Raw genomic sequence first — 22,038 nt, 5'->3', positions numbered from 1 at the left:
AGACACAAAGAAATGGAAAAATGTTCCATGCTCCTGGATTGGAAGAATAAATATTGTGAAAATGTCTATGCTACCTAAAGCAATCTACACATTTAATGCAATTCCTATCAAAGTACCATCCATTTTTTTCAAAGAAATGGAACAAATAATCCTCAAATTTATATGGAACCAGAAAAGACCACGAATAGCCAAAGGAATATTGAAAGAGAAAGCCAAAGTTGGTGGCATCACAATTCCGGACTTCAAGCTCTAATACAAAGCTGTCATCCTCAAGACAGCATGGTACTGGCACAAAAACAGACACATAGATCAATGGAACAGAATAGAGAGCCCAGAAATAGACCCTCAACTCTATGGTCAACTAATCTTTGACAAAGTAGGAAAGAATGTCCAATGGAAAAAAGACAGCCTTTTCAATAAATGGTGTTGGGAAAATTGGACAGCCACATGCAGAAAAATGAAATTGGATCATTTCCTTACACCACACACGAAAATAGACTCAAAATGGATGAAGGACCTCAATGTGAGAAAGGAATCCATCAACATCCTTGAGGAGAACACAGGCAGCAACCTCTTTGACCTCAGCCACAGCAACACTTCCTAGGGACATCGCCAAAGGCAAGGGAAGCAAGGGCAAAAATGACCTATTGGGATTTTATCAAGATCAAAAGCTTTTGCACAGCAAAGGAAACAGTTAACAAAACCAAAAGACAACTGACAGAATGGGAGAAGATATTTGCAAACGACATATCAGATAAAGGGCTAGTGTCCAGAATCTATAAAGAACTTAACAAACTCAACACCCAAAGAACAAATAATCCAATCAAGAAATGGGCAGAAGACATGAACAGACATTTCTTCAAAGAAGACATCCAGATGGCCAACAGACACATGAAAAAGTGCTCCATATCACTCGGCATCAGGGAAATACAAATCAAAACCACAATGAGATACCACCTCACACCAGTCAGAATGGCTAAAATTAACAAGTCTGGAAATGACAGATGCTGGCGAGGATGTGGAGAAAGGGGAACCCTCCTACACTGTTGGTGGGAATGCAAGCTGGTGCAACCACTCTGGAAAACAGCATGGAGGTTCCTCAAAATGTTGAAAATAGAACTACCCTATGACCCAGCAATTGCACTGCTGGGTATTTACCCTAAAGATACAAACATAGTGATCTGAAGGGCCACGTGCACCCAAATGTTTATAGCAGCAATGTCCACAATAGCCAAACTATGGAAAGTCCTAGATGTCCATCAACAGACGAATGGATAAAGAAGATGTGGTATATGTATACAATGGAATACTATGCAGCCATCAAATAAATGAAATCTTGCCATTTGCGACAACGTGGATGGAACTAGAGGGTATCATGCATAGCGAAATAAGTCAATCGGAGAAAGACAACTATCATATGATCTCCCTGATATGAGGGAGAGGAGATGCAACATGGGGGGTTAATGTAGTAGGAGAAGAGTAAATGAAACAAGTTGGGATTGGGAGGGAGACAAACCATAAGTGACTCTTAATCTCACAAAACAAACTGAGGGTTGCTGGGGGGAGGGGGTTTGGGAGAAGGGGGGGGTTATGGACATTGGGTAGGGTATGTGCTATGGTGAGTGCTGTGAAGTGTGTAAACCTGGAGATTCACAGACCTGTACCCCTGGGGGAAAAAAAATATATGTTTATAAAAAATAAAATTTAAAAAAAAATCATAATTTGACACATTTTCCTGGTTTTCGTAAAGAGGAATTAAACAACCACTTGGAATTTTGGAGCAGGGCATGTATTCTCTATTTTTCTGGCAAGATTACTAGATTTTCAATGGTCCCGGAATGAGAGCAATCTTAGCCAATTCTGATATTTTAAAAAATGTATAGCAGATATTTTCCAAGAATGAATTCTAAGACAGTATTTTATTAAATTAAAATTCTAGCTGTGCAATTACCTTCTGGTAAGAATTAAATTTACTGATTAAACTAGAGCTTTCCCACTATGTAGATCTTCAGTCTCTCAATATTCTCCACATTGGGGGAAGACAAGTGACAAATCATGATTGTCAGCTGAAATTTTGAAAATAGTTTAGGGTAAAGGGGCAAATACAGACAAGCCTGCCTTCACAGATTTCTGGATCCGTAATGCACAGTACTTAGGTGGTTTAAAACCCTAAGCCTAGAATTTTTCATAGATGCCTTGTGGAAGGACATTCAAACTCTGTTTAGACAAGACATCTTGTCTTGTCTAGCAAGACATCCTCCATTATTTTGATGTAGGTCAGGAGGGATAAAGAATAAGAGAGCTGAGAATATTAAATTGAAAGCCAAACACTTCAGATTTGAATCATGTTTAAAGAGAATATTTGGACATTATCATTCATAAATGGACAAGATATTACTAAAATTTTTGGTAAATTTTATTTTAACACAATTTTGGATTTATAGAAAAGTTGCAAGCAGAGCAGAAAAGTTCTGTATCCTGCATCCAGTTTTCCTTATTATCAACATCTCATATTAATGTGGTCCATTTGTCACAACTAACAAAGTATTATTGATATATTTTTATTTATAGTAAATTATTAAGATTTTATAGCTTTTTTAGTAGTTCAGAAATTTTATTTTAGTCACTATAATTACAGCATTTGTCAAAATGAAAATCGAAAATAAGTATATAAACAAAAGTATACAAAACTTTTTTTGTGTATTGAAAGCCCTAAGAGGTTTCAGGACACCAAATAAACCAGTTCCAAAGATTTCCCCAAGATGAAGTTGAACAGCTCCTGCTTCTTCAGTGTTTCTCAAAATACAAAAGAAAAAAGTTCCATTTTTAATGGAAAATCTGACCCTTGCAGGCAGAGGGAGTGATAGCATGTAAAAATGAGGGCTCCAGGGACTGAGGCTCTAGTGTGACTGTCCCACTCACCTGGCCATACTCCACTGGTGAGACCCCATAATGCACACAGTGATGCACATGAAGGCCAGGGACCCTCAGACGGGTTCACTAGCAGTGGCTGCAGCCCCCAACTTGTCTCTGGGGGGGTTGCTGTGTAATCACAAGTACAAGCATAAAGGCCAGCGGATGCAGGATGACCCCACACAGAGAGAACTACAGGACCCCAGTGTGACCATGCAGAATGGACCCTAGAGGAGGAGTGCCAAGGCTGTTCCCACACAGTGATTCCTGGAGACTCTGTGTGCCTAAAATCCCTTCTCAGTACTGAATAGTAGACTGAGTCTCTCTCTCTTTACAGTAATAATAAGAACAACAAAAAAAAAGCTGAGTAATATTGCACAGGAGTACTAGATACTGCCTCATTGGGAAGAAAAACTGCGTTCAATAAAAACGGGGCTGCACACAGCATGCTGCAGCACAGTGTGACTGACTGTGGGGACACCTTCTGGCACACATACACCTGGAGAATAAAGCAGGGGTGGGGGATAGGGGGAAGGGATTGAGCGCGAAGGGTTGGAGCACGGCTCGCTCTGGTTCCACAGCTGATTGGACAGCCGGTCCATTGCGTCCAGAACCTGTCTAGGCTGGTGGCACAGGTGGCCTAAACATACCATTTCCTGCAGTGCATAGAGTGAAGATCCAGCTCCTCTGTTGTCTTGGATGCATTCATGGCTTGGGGAGGTCCAGGTTGTTCCTGAACACCAGTAGGACGGCAGTGTCGATGAGCTCATCCTCCATCAGCATCGTCATGAGATCCTCATGGGTCACGTTCATAAGCCCTCTGTCCTTGTCAGCCAAAAAGAAGAGACTTTGTATGGTCTGGAAGCTATGACAACACAGAGGGCGGTTCTTGTCCGCCCACAACCCACCCTGTGAAGCTGATGTTCCTGTGCTCTGTGGTTCCCACTTTGAAGCCTTTGGTGGGACTGGCTGTCACGATCTCAGCCAGCTTCAGTTCGTACTGGATGGTGGTCTTCCTCACAGTATCCAGGCCCACCGTGAGATTGCATATTTCTTTTTTTGCCAAAAAGATCCTTGAAGAGGTTTGCTTAGATATTCCCTATGTTGCAGTGGGAGCGACACTGGCCAGAGAAAACCTTGGTGGCCAGTGGACTTTGGGAGGCTGCTGCTTTGAGCCAGGCATTGGTTTCACTCCCGCTAACATTTTATACCTTTCATCTCATGTTCTTCTTTCTGTTCTAAAATCCCATCCAGGATCTCCTATAATATTTACTCATAATATTTCTATATGTTCTTCTAGATGGTGAACACGTTCTCAGACCTTCCTTGTTTTTGATGACCTTGACAGTTTTGAGGAGCACTGGTGAGATACTTGGTAAATTCTTCATCAGTTTAATTTTGTCTGATGTGTTTCTCATGTTCAAACTGTGGTCATGGGATAATGCTTGCAGAGATAAAGTGCTGTTTTCTTCATGTCTTATCAAGAGTAACTACTGTCAACATAACTTTTGATAGAAGGAGTGTTTGTCAGCTTTCTCCAGTGTCAAGTTATTCTTTTATTCTCAGCTTTCTATACTGTATCCTTAAGAAGTTACTATGCACATCACACACTTAAGGGGTGGGGACATTAAGTTAGCCAAGTAATTGTATCGGCAAAGAAACAGAGAGCTTGATATGCAGAAGCATCGTATAACTAATAAACCACCTCCAGAAGACCAAACCTGCACTAATCTCTTTGGGAGAATATTCTCCAATTTCCTCTTAAATGTGACCTGGGGCATGATTAGACAGGGAAAAATTCCCCAGAGGCAGAGCCAGTATGCACATTAGACACTGAACAACAGAGTTGTGTCTAAAGTGCTATGTCCTACCCACTGATATTTGATAAATGCTTTGGATAAGGCAACTGTGTTTCTTCTTATTCCTCTTTCCAAGTTATTTTTTATTACAGTGTTCCATTCCTAATCCTTATTTCAACATGGGGTATATAAACATATTACTTGTCTCTTAACTCTATAAACTAAATGTCTGTACTGGAACTTGCTAAACATTAATCATTCTTCATGGATATTTATGTATATATTAATTTAGGATTTTCATGCTGGAGAAAAAAATTTGTTCCATGACTGAGAAGTGAGTGCATGGGTATTTGGATAGCCACAGAAATAAATTAACAACAACAAAAATGGTCACTGTCCCTTTGTGTTCTTTTTTGGTAACATCTTGATTTTTAAATTTTATCCTTAGTATATCATTATCCAGGAAAAAAAAAATATTCTTTACACCCTAGTAGGTAAGTATGGTCATAAGGCTAAATTCTCTCCATATAATAGAAGTTGAAGAAAAGTTTTTTAAATGTGTGCAATTTCAAGTTTTTGCCATTAAATACATGGGATTTGCCCTTCACCTTTGACTTCCCTGACTTCTTTCTATATGGAATAGGATGTGTTGAAAGTTGTTCTGGCATATGGGGATGAGGGAAAATTATAGAAGGGGGAAGCAAACAAAAATTTGATACAATTCACAACGCTTGATAATACCATAAAGTAGGTCTTCCTTTGGATGGAGATTTTTTTTTTAAGATTTTATTTATTTATTTGATAGAGATCACAAGTAGGCAGAGAGGCAGGCAGAGAGAGAGGAGGAAGCAGGCTCCCCACTGAGCAGAGAGCCCGATGTGGGGCTCAATCCCAGGACCCTGGGATCATGACCTGAGCCGAAGGCAGAGGCTTTAACCCACTGAGCCACCCAGGCGCCCCTGCATGGAGATTTTAAGTGAGAAAAATACACACTAGTCTTTTATAAGCTACAGATTTTTTTTTTTGAACACAGTCTCATATAACCAAATTTTACATTAATTAAAAATTGCTTCAAACGCATATGTGGAAGTTTAAAAGGCAAAAAAGAACAAAAACATTTTTGGAACAGGTACATGAATTTATTTAGACATTAATAAGTAATATATAAATAATTAAAGAATAGAGTAGCTTTTTTTCAGAAATACAACTAAATTAACATTGAGCTCAGAAACAAACCCATATATATTTAAAACTAGACATGAGATAAAGTCACATCAATGGGAAAGGGATAATCACTTCAGTCAATAGCAGTGGAACTAATTATAAATGTAGAAAAAATATATTGGGTTTATATGCACATCAACCTCAGATGAAACATAAATATCAAAGACAGTACCTCAAAGACTTTAAAAAACATATAAGGATTAATGGCACACTTCTAGTATTAAAATATCTTCTAACGAGACAAAAAATTACAAATGGGATTGAAAAGATTGATAATTTGTAACATATAATAAAATTAGTGTTTCTGTTAATTAAAATGACCTATGAAAAGATTGAAAATAAGGGCACAAATTTGTAAATTTGTTATTAACTGAAAAAAGCCCTAGAATATAAGATATATAAAAGAACTCAGGCAAAGGTCATCCCCTCAAAACAATGGGCATCAACAGACTTTTCACAGAGTGAAAACATACCTAACCTCATTATGAGCAGAAAAGTGCAGAGAAAACCATAATGAGAACTCATTTTATAACTAACAAAAATTAAAAGGCCTATAATGACAAATGTTGGCAGGGATATAGAAAAAGGAAAACCTTCATAACTATCTATGTAACTGTATAAAGTGGGGGAATAATGGCAAGAGAAAGAAAATCTTTAGAAAGTAGATTCCCAACAGCTTAAAAAAATGTGCAAATTTCAAGACCCACAAATTCTGTTCTTGATAGAAAAAACAGGTACAGATACAGATATCAGCATGTATCTATGATATCTGTCATCTATCCACCTACATCATAGACTAGAAACTTTTTTAAAAAAGATTTTATTGAGAGAGAGAAAGGTGGAGAGAGAGAGCATGAACAGAAGGAGAGGGAGAAACAGACTCCCTGCTGAGCAGGGAGCCAGCCTAAGGTGGGGTTCGAACTCGGGACCCCAAGCAAGATCACGACCTGAGCTGAGAAACTTTTGAACTCATGCGTAAGAAGGCTATCTTCCTCTATGTCTTTCCTCTTTTTGCCGCCTCCTCCCTCCTCTTTCTCTCCTTTCCTTCTATCGCTCCTTTTCTTCCTAAGCCTTTCTTTCCCTCTCTTCCTTTCTTCTATCTACTGACCCAACCATCATTTTTATTTCCTTAGACATGCTTGCAGAATACTCTTGGGCAATCACTACCTTAAATACAGTACAAATCCTTCAATCATCACAACTTAATGAGTTAGGTAGAGTTACCACCCCCATTCTCCAGATGAAGAAAATAAAGCAAATAATTGATGGCAGTTCTCAAAGGAAATGCAGTTGTTGCTATTGTTTAGTTTGCTCCTACTTTTTTCCCTTATTTAAAATTCTTCACTTACTACCCATAACACTCTTACCTATTCTTCCCCTGGCATATAATTCAGTTTTTATCTTAAGAATGTCTTACGTAAAATTTCTTTCTTGGAATCCCAGTGTATGTCAAGTTGTTCTACTTTTCTGTCATAGAACTGACAGTGCTAATGTGTTGTACACAAAAAGAATATAAATATAGTAATTTGTTTTTGTCACTGTGTTTGTGTGTTAAGCACAAGTATGATATAAAGTATAATATGCATGTATTATAATATATAATTGTACCTATATAAAATATGTAAATACATAGAGATAATATATAATGATATATATTGTACTATATAATCATAATATGATGTAAATAAACATGTGTTTCATGTGGTTAATGTCTATCTGACACCAGGTTGTAAAACTCCCTAATAGCAGGTAATATTCTTGTTTTAAATGTTACTTTCTCCCTGTTGGCTAGCGCGTTGCCTGTATAGTAGAGTCACTCAATTACAAGCTCTTTACTGCTTTTCTAGAACCACCCGGTGACTTGCCAAAAGCAGGAGGTGGTACTTGCCTCAAAAAAGAGGACTGTCATATCACTAACATTGTTTGGAAGTGTAGACCCATGATGCGGATATAAAGCAGAATAATTTTTGGTCTGTTTTATTATTATTTATAAATGCTCTGCAATGCAAAGCCCCACTGGTTGTACTCAGGGCAAAATGCTGCCACCCCTTTCCCATTCTTCTATACCACCCTTCCATCAGTCATGTTGGAAGTTCTAGGTTGGAAAATTAATGCATGTTCATAGAATATGCTTTTTCTTGGGGTTCCTGGGGGGCTCAGTCATTAAGGGTCTGCCATCGGCTCAGATCATGATCACAGGATCCTAGGATCAAGCCCCACACGGGGCTCCCAGCTCAGCGGGGAACCTGCTTCTCCCTCTCCCACTCCCCGTGCTTGTATTCCCTCTCTTGCTGTGCCTCTGTCAACTAACTAAATAAAATCTTTAAAAAAAAAGAATATTCTTTTTCTGTGGAATTTCAATATTAGAACTGAGGATATCTTTTTTTTTTTTTTTGAGTGTCTCACACAATAATAATAAGAGTTTTGATAGGGGTGGGTTGGGGATGATGTCAGAAACTAAGCACTCAGTCATGTGACAAGCTCTACTGAGCAATGAAGCAATAGTAAGCAGAGAAGTAGAATTGTTGATAAAACTTCTTCCAACTATTCATGTGACTAGTATGTTTTCATATAATTGAGTTCCTAAGACGTCTCCAATTATCTTCATTCAAATCCTTATTTTGATTTATATATTTTAAATTAGATTTTGCGACATTTACAACTTCCCTTCTCTATCAAGAGAACATGGTTTGGGCTATAACAGAATAAATTCATAATGTCTTAAAAATAACATTAAATTACACATAATGAGAAGTCAAAACCTTGGCTGTTCCAGAATTGATTCAAAGCCTCAGTGAGTCCTAAATCACTCTGATTCTTGCTCTCCACTCTTCCATCCTGCTTGTGGTAGCAGTATCTTTCACCAGAGGTGAAATTCAAGTGTTGGGTCTGAAAGGAGCAGATCCAAACATAGCAGCTTTCCAAGCAGGAAGAAGTTGAGGAAGAAAGTACAAAAGGTTTCTTCTTTCAACTCCTACATTTATTAAAGTGAAAATCTTTCTCCAAGTCCCTCTCACCCCAGATAGTCTTCTCACACAGCTCATTGGTAAAAACTGAGTTGTCTGCCCACTATTACCTGCAGAAAGTTTGGGGAGACACACTTCAATAGTCTTCAGTCTCTGTCATGGAAGGTTGTTTTATGCAAGAAGAAAGGAGGAAGAAAATGGCTGCTAGGGAGACAAGTATCTGACATTTATATGTTAATATATTATTTTAAGAAGCCTTTGTATTTAAGATGTTGAAGGAGAGAGATTTTTAATTAGGAATATGACTCTTTATCTTCTACAATTCCCTGAAGCCTCCACCTCCCTCTAAGAAAAGGAAGAAAAGAATAAAATATTTCCATTTAGCCCATGAGGATTGTGACCATTTCAAAAAAATATGTAATTTTTGAACAGTGTACCAGGGGATTTCTGAAGGAACCAGACAGCATGGTCAAATACTGTTCCTGTTGTGGATGGAGAATAAGTCAGTATACCGTGACCTGGGCTTGGTAGCAATAGAGCAGTCACCAAGCCATGAAACTGGAGGAAAGAAACAGAGAACAGTAACAATAACTTGACAGAAGAAAATTGTAAGATATAGGATCCCCTGAGAGAAGCAGTGACATTCAATTAAGATACACAGTCAGTTCAAGGCAACCTCAGAGGGAGGGAACCAGGGGCATGGGTACCCTGACCTCTCTCTATTTCCTGTCAGAGCACCTCACGGACTGAGCCCAAATAGAACACCAGAGCTCAAGAATGCTCACTGTTATAAGAAACAGGGGTCAGCCTCACATGGCAAGTGAGAAGGTAGAGAAGGCTGGAAAGTGAATCTAAGGTAGCAAAGGGAAGATATATTGCACAGCAAGAGAAACACCTGCATGGTGAGAAATTCAAAGAAAGAAATGTCTATATTCTGTCCCCATGACCGCTATTCAGTTCACTCTTCTAGAAGGAGCCACTATCAACAGTGTTTTATATTTCTGACATATAAATACTAAGACAATAAACTAGCTACTAATTTTTGTATTTAAATGGCAAAAGTTGGGGTGCCTGGGTGGCTCAGTCCTTAAGCATCTGCCTTCGGCTCAGGTCATGATCCTAGGGTCCTGGGATCCAGCTTTGCATCAGATTCCCTGCTCAGCAGGAAGCCTGCTTCTCCCTCTCCCACTGCCCCTGCTTGTGTTCCCTCTCTCGCTGTGTCTCTCTCTGTCAAATAAAAATATGTTTTAAAAAAATGACAAAAGCTGACTTTTTCAAAAAGAAAGTGAACTTAGATTAAGAGCACAGAATTTCAGATATATTATAAGAATATGTATGTATACATAGTTTACTGTGCTAAGTATTTGAATCAGTAAATTCAACTATGAACCAATTGCACAGTGAGGCTTGATTCAAGCCCATATCTTTTGGCCAGTCACTTTCATTTCTCCAAATCCTAGTGTAATTTTGGTTGGCTTAATCTTGCTGACTTCTAATTCTTCATTACCTTCTTTTTACTCAGTTATACATTTTCTCTCTTTCTACCACCACACTGTATTATGCCTAACTCAGAACACTTTTTTTTTTCCTTTTGATGGTTTAGAATTTTAACACCGCATTTGTGCTCTATCAGTAATTACTTTTAGTGTACATATTTAAGTAAATATTTTTATATTCTGTGCTTCTGGCCTTTGGCTACAGAAGGGAAAAACCTTAGCAAATTTTAAAGACCTAAGAAATACATTTTTTCATATTATCCTTAACGTTTCTATCTAGGAATTAATTTCTTTTTTTTTTTACAAATTAATTTCTAAGGCTTTAATAATGGACATTAGTCACAGTTACTGTTCTTGCATATAATAGTTAAATTACTACTATATTTTTATCTTTTTCATATTGGTATTTTTAATTTCTCTCTTTATTTTAAGTAATCTCTACACTGAGCATGGGGCTCAAACTCAAGACCCTGACTGAGATCAAGAGTCGGATGCTATACCCACCGAGCCTGCTAGGTGCCCTGTGTATGGTTCTTTCCTATCACTTTGCTCCTTCCACACAGTTCACACCTGAGAGTCTTTATCAGATTTTTAAAGTGAAGTTATGTTGGGGCGCCTGGGTGGCTCAGTGGGTTAAGCCTCTGCCTTCAGCTCAGGTCATGATCTTGGGGTCCTTGGACTGAGCCCTGCATCGGACTCTCTGCTCAATGGCGATCTGCTTCCCCCTCTCTCTCTGCCTGCCTCTCTGCCTACCTGTGATTTCTCTTTCTGTCAAATAAATAAGTAAAATCTTAAAGAAAAAAAAAAAAGTGACAATATGTTGTATGTGAGCATTCCTCATAGTCATCTATTTTAAAAATGCCCTTTTTTTGCCCTCAGTTATGGCTAATAAAGCACTTAGATAGGGAACATTTTGTTGACAGTTCGTTTTCTCAAGATTTAGATTTTACTCTACTGATTTCTGGTGTATATTGATGATTAAAAAAAAAACTTGCTGTCAATTTAATTATCACTTTTTTATGAGATTTTCTTTCTTCCCCTTTCTCCCTTCCTTCCTTCCTTTCTTCCTTTCTTTTGTTCTTTCTCACTCTTTTCTTTGTTTTCCTCCCTTCCTTCCTCCCTTCCTTCCTGCCTCCCTTCCTTCCTCCCTCCCTCCCTCTGTCTTTCCTTCCTCCCTCCCCCTTTCTCTCTCTCTCCCTCCCTTCCTTCCTTCCTTTCTTACTTTCTTATACCCTGTCAGGTCTCATGACTTTACTCTCATTGTTAATTGTCTTTAATTTTACTGCAAAGGTTTTAGTATGTTTTTATTCGTGTTTATCATTCCCAGCACTCATATTCTCAGTCTGAGGTTTCATAGTATTTAAAATCAAGAAATTCTAGGTTATTTTTAACTTCATGTACTGTTTCTTTGACATTTCCTCTATTATTAGTCTCTAAACATCCTACTAGACATGGGTTGTTGTTTCAAATTTTTCTTATTTTTATTTTTTTAAGATTTTATTGCTCTCTAGACAAATTCCTCAGAACTGTCTTTTGATATACTCTTTCTTTAATTGTATATGGTCTATAGTTTTCTGCACTCATTCCATTTTTTTAACCAATAAGCATATTTTCTCATTTTTAAGATTTCTGAGTACACTTGATACTATATATATTTTTGTAATTTCTATTCCACAATTTTTCTTTTTATTAATATTCTTCCATTTTTCTCCAAAACATTTATATTAAAGTCTTTTTCAGTTTCCTCTATTATTTTCATTTTATCTAGTGTAAATTCATCTTCAATTGATTTGGTTTGTTATATTTCCTAATCAGTTTGAATCTCCAAACTTTGGTTTGGAAGTTCATACTGAGCAAGGGTTCTTTCTGTTTGTTTATTTAGTTTTCTCTTTTAGTTCTGTGTGTGTGTGTGTGTATGTGTGTGTGTTTGTGTTTGTGTTCTCATTCTTCCTTATAATCTGAATTTATATATCATACTAATATTTCTCCCAACCAGAACCAGAACAATGTTATATAGTTGTTTCAGAGTTCTGCCCCCTGGTGATATACATGCATAAATTACACAACATGGTTGGCTGCATGGTTGTACCTGCTTCATTCATTGCACCTCCTTAAGTATCCACTTTATATAAGTCATAGCTCCAAGTAGAATTCCATCACAACTTTTTTGTATCCTTTTTCAGAGTGGGGAAACAATCCAATGTCTTGGTTTTATAGTATATCCAGGTCTTGCATTTCAGGGAACTCTTAAATCTTGTTATCCAAAAAGAGTCCTCACTTCCTTCTTCCTCTGTTTGTTTTCTGGTTCCAAAACTAGCAGGCGTGTATATTTAAAGCTAACTGTTGCTGTATGTTTATAATTTGTTTGGTTCTGTAAGATGTTTCTTTTGCACTTATTTTCTTAGTCTCTTTTATAGTTTTTCTAATATCATTAAGTGCATAGAGTGGAGCAGAGAAGTCAAATTATAACTCTTGATTCATTGTTTATTGGCTCATATTTTCTTTCTAAGTGAAATACATCTGAAATGAAATTAAATGTGTTAGTCCACTTATTGAGAGAAAATGTTTTATAAGTAAAAATGTGTAATGTTCTGTTTTCTTTTATAGATAGATAAAGCAATTACCCTTGGGAACTCTGCTACTTAATCCTATGAATGGATGGTATATGAAATATAGCTTCTGTAACGAATAAGATGTTAATTATGGAGATTTACAGATTAAAGGGAATAGAATGTGTTACATTTAGCAATGTAATGACTATAATAGATGTTTAGGGTGATGCACTACATATTGTATTTCTGCCAGGTATTTTTCTACAGGGCTAAAGAAATCATAAGTAGGTAAAAACTGTTGGGTCATCTGGATCATCACCTTGATATGCAGGGTATTCTCTATAGTATATTTTTTAGGAATTTTTCAAGTTTTGAATAATATAAGCTATAGGTCTTCATAAATGTCTCCATATAGCTGAGCAATTTTTTTACAAATGATAATAATCAAGTAACAGTATAGAAATATGCAGACTGTACTTTCTTCTCTCCAAGTTGCACAGGTGAGCACAATAGTTGTGTCTATTAGAACACAATCACTCATTCATAACTTCAGATTTGGAAGAAAGTCTTAATGTCAGCAGTTCTATTTCTTCCATATTTCTATAGCATCCATAATAAAACAACTCCAGTAAGCAGTAATCCAACTTTAGTATCCACATTTTCAAATCAAATTATATTCCATGAAATATGAGGGGAGGGAGAAATTATTAGAAAACATTTTCTTGCTATGACATCTGTTTGTTTTTTTTTTTTTCATGACACTAAATAGAACGCATTCAAGTCCCTGTTCAAATGTCCTCCCTTTAAATATGTGTTTGCAAACGTCACTCTTACGTGTCTCTTGTTATTAAACACCTTCAGTGTCCTCCAAACTGTATAAATTTCTTGGATTTAATTGTCACATCATTCTTTTACTTCTAGAGTTAAAATCCTCTAGCGTGTCAACGTTCTTCCTGAAGGTATTTCATGAACAACTTATCACAAGATTCCAAATGAGTATAACCAGCACAGAAAAGAGTGCACCTGTTCTCTCTTGCTCTGTACACTGTGATTTATTAAATTTAATCTACAATCTTTCTAAATAATCCCTATTTTATAGTATTTCAGATTTTCATCATTTCTTTTTCTATGTGTCTCCAAATTAACCAGGTAATGTTGAGCTCTACCTAGTCGAGAGTCTGGGCTTAATCTTCTTCCTCTCTGAAACTCAGCCTACATTTTGCCTCTTCATTTTGCCTTTCACCTGCTGGTCTTCCTATAATTTTCAGACATTTGGCATCAGTTTAATGAACTTATCAAAAGTTGATTCAGTCCCTGGATATGTAATTTGTCTGAGCTAGGAATCTTAAACTCATCTAATTAGCTAGAGGAGTTCTTACATTTTTTTCCTTAAAGTTTTTTATTTATTTTGTTAATATTTTCTCACGAATATGGTTTTCATCTCATTCCCAAATTAGAGAAAATGAACTAAAAGTAACATTTGAGGACTTTCTCTTATTTTTCAGTTTGTCTTCTGTCTTTTCTAAACATCAGAACTATGGCTTCTCTGTTCATTTTTTCCCTCTAGAAACAAGCCAAGTATTTCTGTTTCTGTTTTCTGCTTCTTCTAAGTTGTCATTATATTCTAAAGTTTAGGTCTCCTAATACTATATTTATGGACTTTTGGTATTTGTATTTTTTCTTGGGTATGAATTGTCCATTTTTTTTAAACTTTAAACATGCTAATTTTGAAATCTCATCATTTCCATTTTCATTATTATTTGGCCCATTTAAAAGTATGTTTTCAGAGTATAATTTTTAAAATATTTAAAATATCTTTATGATTTCAAATATTGATTTAAAAATATTTTCTCTGTGTTAAATCTAGGATACATGTCCAGATCATTCACACAGAATCACTAATTTCAAGTTATAATGTTTTCATTTTACATTTTTTTTTTACCACCCAATTCATTTTTCTTATTTAAAATTAGTGTAGTACAATAAAAACCCTTATCACTTTTACAATATTCTGGGAAATAAAATATTACACAAGATAAGTCAGGAGTGGACTAAAAAGTCATTCTTTAAACACTCGGAACATTCTATCAGTTTGATGTTTTACAACTGTATGTCCTATCCCTATCCTAATCTAATGATCTTCATTGAGGGCATATTCCTTGTATTATTTTATTTTACCAGTTTGTGACATTTGTCCATTATGTTATGCTACTGCTGCTGATTCTTTCCATTCTGGGTGGAGGGGATGGTGGGGAGGTTAATTAGCATCGTTTTCCCTGAATCATCATTTGCCATGAGCATAAAACAGTATCTCCTTATGGGTTAAGGGGTGATGTGGGGATGGGTGAGCTAAATTTACATCTAAGATAAAATAACCTGGTATTTCTGTTTCTAGCAATTTTATTCTGCTGCTCATATATCATCTGTGAATCTCCAGTATTGCATCTACCCCAGTTTTAATGGCCTTTTAAGTTTTGTTTTGTTTTGTTTGTGTTGGTATATGTTTACCATTTTAAATCCAAACATTTGAATGGCAAATGGTATGTCCTTTTCACTGATACGTTTCTGGTTCCAAGAAAAGCTCAGGATCTTAATAGGACCTTAATTAAAATTTGAAAAAATTAGACAAACTTTACATCAAATTTTAGACATGTCTCTAATATTCAATTTGTCTCTTGAATTCATTTTATCACAGATACTATTTATAATTTATGCATTATTAGAACTAATATATGATGATCTGGATTATAATTTCTTTCCTTATAGGAATGAAGTTCAGCTTTAGATTGAAGAGTAGAGAGAGACAGAAAGGGAAGTGAGGTGGAGGGGAGCAGCGGGAGGGCAGAAGAAGACAGAGAACCAGTTTATTTTACTGTAAAGTCAAGTCTACTATAGGAAGAAAAGATAAAGATCCCTTGTTTATAATTATTTGAAATATAAACAAATTTTCAATGTTTACTACCACTTTAAAATGTAAACATGTACCTCCAGTAAGATAACACTTCATAGGTCTCTGGAGATCTCTATCTATTCAATCACCCTTTAACTCTGCAAGCCTTGTTCCTTAGCACAGATTTTTTTTTTAAAGATTTTATTTATTTATTTGACAGACAGAGAGAGATCACAGTAGGCAGAGAGGCAGGCAGAGAGAGAGAGGAGGAAGCAGGCTCCCCGCTGAGCAGGGACCCCGATGCGGGGCTCGATCCCAGGACCCTGGGATCATGACCTGAGCCGAAGGCAAAGGCTTAACCCACTGAGCCACCCAGGCGCCCCCCCCCTTTTTTTTTTAAAGATTTTATTTATTTATAGCACAGATTTTTTAAAATTAATTAATTTATTTATAGGACAGAGAAGGAGAGAGTGAGAGATAGTGAGCATGAGCAGGGAAGGGGCAAAGGGAAAGGGAGAAGCAGACTTCTTAATGAGGAGGGAGCCAAACACTGACTGATCCCAGGGCCCTTGGATGATTAAGACATGAGCTGAAGGCAGATGCCCAAGTTAGCTTAGCACAGATTCATGTTCTTATTTTGGCTCTTCCAAATTCTTCGAGTTTTAGAATTAGTTTGATAATTTCTACCAAAAAAAAAAAAAGTCTGATGAAATTTGGAGATTATATTAAATCTACTGAGCAATCAATTAGAGGAGGGGAATTAAATGTTAACATTACTGAGATTTCTCACCTAGGAACAAGGTATTATTTTTCTATTTCTTTAGGTCTTTAATTCCTCTCAGCAGTGATTTTCAGGATACAGTGGACAGGTCATGCATGCATTTTGTCAGACTTATCCTTAAGTATTTTATATTTTAAAGTCTTTATAAATGTATTTTGTTAATTCAGATTTTTCATTCTCACTGTGTAAAAATACAATTGATTTTGTATGTTACACTTGGATCCTGTAAACTTTCTAAATTCACTTATTAGTTTTTTAGCTTTAGCAGCTTTAGCATATAATCAGTTTAGGGGGAAGGGACATTATTCTCCTTACCACAATGTCTTATATAAGATTACATCCTAGATTTATGGTCTTTATTATGCATTTACTTATTATGAATAAATATTGGATAATTTCAAACATTTTTCTGCATCTATAAGATAATTTTATGTTTTTGTTTTTTTCTTTTTAGTTTCTGAATATGGTTATTTACATTAAATGATTTTAAATGTGAAACCAAATTTGCATTTCTAAAATAACAATCATGGTAAAATATCTTTTTTACATATTGGATCCTACTTGCTAAACTTTGATAAACATTTTCTTTGCATCTATATTCAAAAGGGATATTGAACTATAGTATTTTTTTTCTTACTCTGTGTTTGGTCTTGGTTTTAAAGTAATTATGGTTTCATAGAATGAGTGTTCTCTTCAATATTCTGAGTTTTTGTAAAGTGCTTTTATTTCTCCTTAAAAGTTCTCTAGAGGGTGGTGCCTCGATGGCTCAATCCATTAAGCCCCTGCCTTTGGTTCAGGTCCTGATTCTAGGGTCCTGGGATTGAGCCTTAGGTCAGGTTCCTTGCTCAGTGGGGAATCTGCTTCTCCCTCTTTCTCTGCCCCTTCCTCTGCTTGTGTGTGTGCCCTTCCCCTCTCTCTCTCAAATAAATAAATAAAATCTTTAAGATAAAAGTTTTCCAGAGGAGCAATTTAGGCCTAGAGTTATCTCTCTAGGAAAATTTTTAACTAATATTTCAATGTTTTTCATTGAAACAGATTATTCAGGTTATGGGAAAGAAATTTTTTCCATGCCTATTTTATTTTCAAGTCTATTTCTACTTTAGCAAACTGGTCGTGTTTGCCATTCAAGAAATTTAAAATGTTGAAGTTAATTTGAATTTAGTGGAATCAAGTTTTTGATAATATTCCCTAATTATCTGTAAGCGTCTGAGTTTTGTTACCATTCTGACTCCTTGTAATGATGGATTATGACTTCTATTTTCTGAAGCAATCTAGCTAGAGAATTATCAATTTTATTCACTTTCTTATAGAACTAGTTTTAAATTGTAGATATTTCTTCATATTTTATGTTTTCTATTTCATTGATTTCTGTTCTGATCATTATTATTTCCTTTTCACTGTGTCATTTTTTTTTTTTTTGAACAATAACAAATCCTCTTTATTAAAGTTTTGGAGAGCTAACATTTAACTTTTTAAACTCACATGGCAGTAATTTGTTATATGACTCAGGCAAGGACCTAAGCTACTTGTCCAAGTAGTTAAATAATTGTCCTGATACTATTAATTAAATAATTCATCTCTTTCATATTAACTTATTATTTAAAAATATCATTTTTTTTGGAGGAGGAGTCAAGATGGCAGAGAAGTAGCAGGCTGAGACTACTTCAGGTAGCAGGAGATCAGCTAGATAGCTTATCTAAAGATTGCAAACACCTACAAATCCAACGGGAGATCAAAGAGAAGAAGAACAGCAATTCTAGAAACAGAAAATCAACGACTTTCTGAAAGGTAGGACTGGTGGAGAGGTAAATCCAAAGTCATGGGAAGATAGACCACAGGGGGAGGGGCTGGCTCCCGGCAAGCGGCGGAGCAACGGAGCACAAAATCAGGACATTTAAAAGTCTGTTCTGCTGAGGGACATCACTCCAGAGGCTTAACCAGGGTGAAGCCCACACGGGGTCAGCATGGCCTCAGATCCCACAGGGTCACAAAAGGATCAGGGGTGTCTGAGTGTCGCAGAGCTTACAGGTATTAGAACAGGGAAGCTGGCTACAGAGACAGAGCTGAGGAGTGAGCTCTAAACTCGGGGTTACCATGAATCGGTTGCAGGCTCTGGCAGCTTGGAGCACGGCCGCAGCCCAGAGTGATGGGAGTAATTGGGCGCTGTTCTCTGAGGGCGCACTAAGGAGTGGGGCCCCAAGCTCTTGGCTCCTCCAGGCCAGAGACCAGGAGGCCGCTATCTTCACTCCTGTCCTCAGGAACTCTACGGAAAACACTCAGGGAACAAAAGCTCCTGAAAGCAAACCCGAGCGGATTACTCAGACCAGCCCCTGGTAAGGGCGGTGCAACTCCACCTGGGGCAAAGACACTTGAGAATCACTACAACAGGCCCCTCCCCCAGAAGATCAACAAGAAATCCAGGCAGGACCAAGTTCACCTACCAAGGAGTACAGTTTCAATACCAAGGAGAGTGGCGAAATTCCAGAGGAGGAGAAAGCAAAGCACGGAGCTCATGGCTTTCTCCCCATGATTCTTTAGCTTTGCAGTTAATTTAATTTTTTTTTCTTTTTCAATTTTTTTCTTTTCTTCTGCTAAATTTTTTTAACTTTTACCCTTTTCTTTTTTAACGTTTTTCAACTAGTTTATCTAATATATATATATATTTTTTTCCTTTTTATATTTTTTCTTTATTCGTTTTCTTCTTTTAATTGTTTCATTTTTTTTTTCTTTCTGAACCTCTTTTTATCCCCTTTCTCCCCCCTCACGATTTGGGATTTCTTCTGATTTGGTTAAAGCATATTTTCCTGGGGTTGTTGCCACCCTTTTAGTATTTTACTTGCTCCTTCATATACTCTTATCTGGACAAAATGACAAGGCGGAAAAATTCACCACACACACAAAAAAAAAAAAGAACAAGAGGCAGTACCAAAGGCTAGGGACCTAATCAATACAGACATTGGTCATATGTCAGATCTAGAGTTCAGAATGATGATTCTCAAGGTTCTAGCCGGGCTCAAAAAAGGCATGGAAGATATTAGAGAAACCCTCTCGGGAGATATAAAAGCCCTTTCTGGAGAAATAAAAGAACTAAAATCTAACCAAGTTGAAATCAAAAAAGCTATTAATGGGGTGCAATAAAAAATGGAGGCTCTCACTGCTAGGATAAATGAGGCAGAAGAAAGAATTAGCGATATAGTAGTCCAAATGACAGAGAATAAAGAAGCTGAGCAAAAGAGGGATAAATAGCTACTGGACCACGAGGGGAGAATTCGAGAGATAAGTGACACCATAAGACGAAACAACATTAGAATAATTGGGATTCCAGAAGAAGAAAGAGAGAGTGGAGCAGAAGGTATATTGGAGAGAATTATTGGAGAGAATTTCCCCAATATGGCAAAGGGAACAAGCATCAAAATCCAGGAGATTCAGAGAACCCCCCTCAATAAGAATAGGTCCACACCCCATCACCTAATAGTAAAATTTACAAGTCTTAGCAACAAAGAGAAAATCCTGAAAGCAGCCCGGGAAAAGAAGTCTGTAACATACAATGGTAAAAATATTAGACTGGCAGCAGACTTATCCACAGGTACCTGGCAGGCCAGAAAGAGCTGGCATGATATATTCAGAGTAATAACGAGAAAAACATGCAGCCAAGAATACTATATCCTGCTAGGCTATCATTGAAACTAGAAGGAGAGATAAAAAGCTTCCAGGACAAACAAAAATGGAAAGAATTTGCAAACACCAAACCAGCGCTACAAGAAATATTGAAAGGGGTCCTCTAAGCAAAGAGAGACCCTAAAAGTAGTAGATCAGAAAGGAACAGAGACAATATGCAATAAGAGTCACCTTACAGGCAATATAATGGCACTAAATTCATATCTCTCAATAGTTACCATGAATGTTAATGGGCTAAATGCCCCAATCAAAAGACACAGAGTATCAGAATGGATAAAAAATCAAAACCCATCTATATGTTGCCTACAAGAAACTCATTTGAAACCCGAAGACACCTCCAGATTTAAAGTGAGGGGGTGGAAAAGAATTTACCATGCTAATGGACATCAGAAGAAAGCAGGAGTGGCAATCCTTATATCAGATCAATTAGATTTTAAGCCAAAGACTATAAAAAGAGATGAGGAAGGACACTATATCATACTCAAAGGATCTGTCCAACAAGAAGATCTAACAATTGTAAATATCTATGCCCCTAACGTGGGAGAAGCCAACTATATAAACCAATTAATAACAAAATCCAAGAAACACATCAACAATAATACAATACTAGTAGGGGACTTTAACACTCCCCTCACTGAATTGGACAGGTCATCCAAGCAAAAGATCAACAAGGAAATAAAGGCCTTAAATGACACACTGGACCAGATGGACATCACAGATATATTCAGAACATTTCATCCCAAAGAACAGAATACACATTCTTCTCTAGGGCACATGGAACATTCTCCAGAATAGATCACATCCTTGGGTCCTAAATCAGGTCTCAACCGGTATCAAAAGATTGGGATCATTCCCTGCATATTTTCAGACCACAATGCTCTGAAGCTAGAACTCAATCTCAAGAGGAAATTTGGAAAGAACCCAAATACATGGAGACTAAACAGCATCCTTCTAAAGAATGAATGGGTCAGCCAGGAAATTAAAGAAGAATTGAAAAAATTCATGGAAACAAATGATAATGAAAACACAACGGTTCAAAATCTGTGGGACACAACAAAGGCAGTCCTGAGAGGAAAATATATAGCGGTACAAGCCTTTCTCGAGAAACAAGAAAGGTCTCAGGTACACAACCTAACCCTACACCTAAAGGAGCTGGAGAAAGAACAAGAAAGGAACCCTAAACCCAGCAGGAGAAGAGAAAATCATAAAGATCAGAGCAGAAATCAATGAAATAGAAACAAAAAAAAAAAAATAGAACAAATCAACGAAACCAGGAGCTGGTTCTTTGAAAGAATTAATAAGATCTATAAACCCCTGGCCAGACTTATCAAAAAGAAAAGAGAAAGGACCCAAATCAATAAAATCATGAATGAAAGAGGAGAGATCACAACTAACACCAAAGAAATACAGACAATTATAAGAACATACTATGAGCAACTCTACGCCAACAAATTTGACAATCTGGAAGAAATGGATGCATTCCTAGAGACATATAAACTACCACAACTGAACCAGGAAGAAAGAGAAAGCCTGAACAGACCCATAACCAGTAAGGAGATTGAAACAGTCATCAACAATCTCCAAACAAACAAAAGCCCAGGGCCAGAGGGCTTCCCGGGGGAATTCTACCAAACATTTAAAGAAGAACTAATTCCTATTCTCCTGAACGTGTTCCAAAAAATAGAAATGGAAGGAAAACTTCCAAACTCATTTTATGAGGCCAGCATCACCTTGATCCC

The 22,038-nt window shown here is 36.8% G+C and overlaps 1 pseudogene; it reads right to left on the bottom strand.

The window, feature by feature from the left end:
- Positions 1 to 3,311: 3,311 nt before the first annotated feature.
- Positions 3,312 to 22,038, bottom strand: part of LOC116879617 — a 196,927-nt pseudogene continuing 178,200 nt past the window's right edge.

This window comes from Lontra canadensis, unplaced genomic scaffold, assembly GCF_010015895.1.
Source record: "Lontra canadensis isolate GAN:19392208 unplaced genomic scaffold, GSC_riverotter_1.0 scaffold62, whole genome shotgun sequence".
NCBI classification, from domain to species: domain Eukaryota; kingdom Metazoa; phylum Chordata; class Mammalia; order Carnivora; family Mustelidae; genus Lontra; species Lontra canadensis.
Note: the sequence above shows the minus strand (reverse complement) of the source record. Positions and strands in the feature narration are given on the sequence as shown.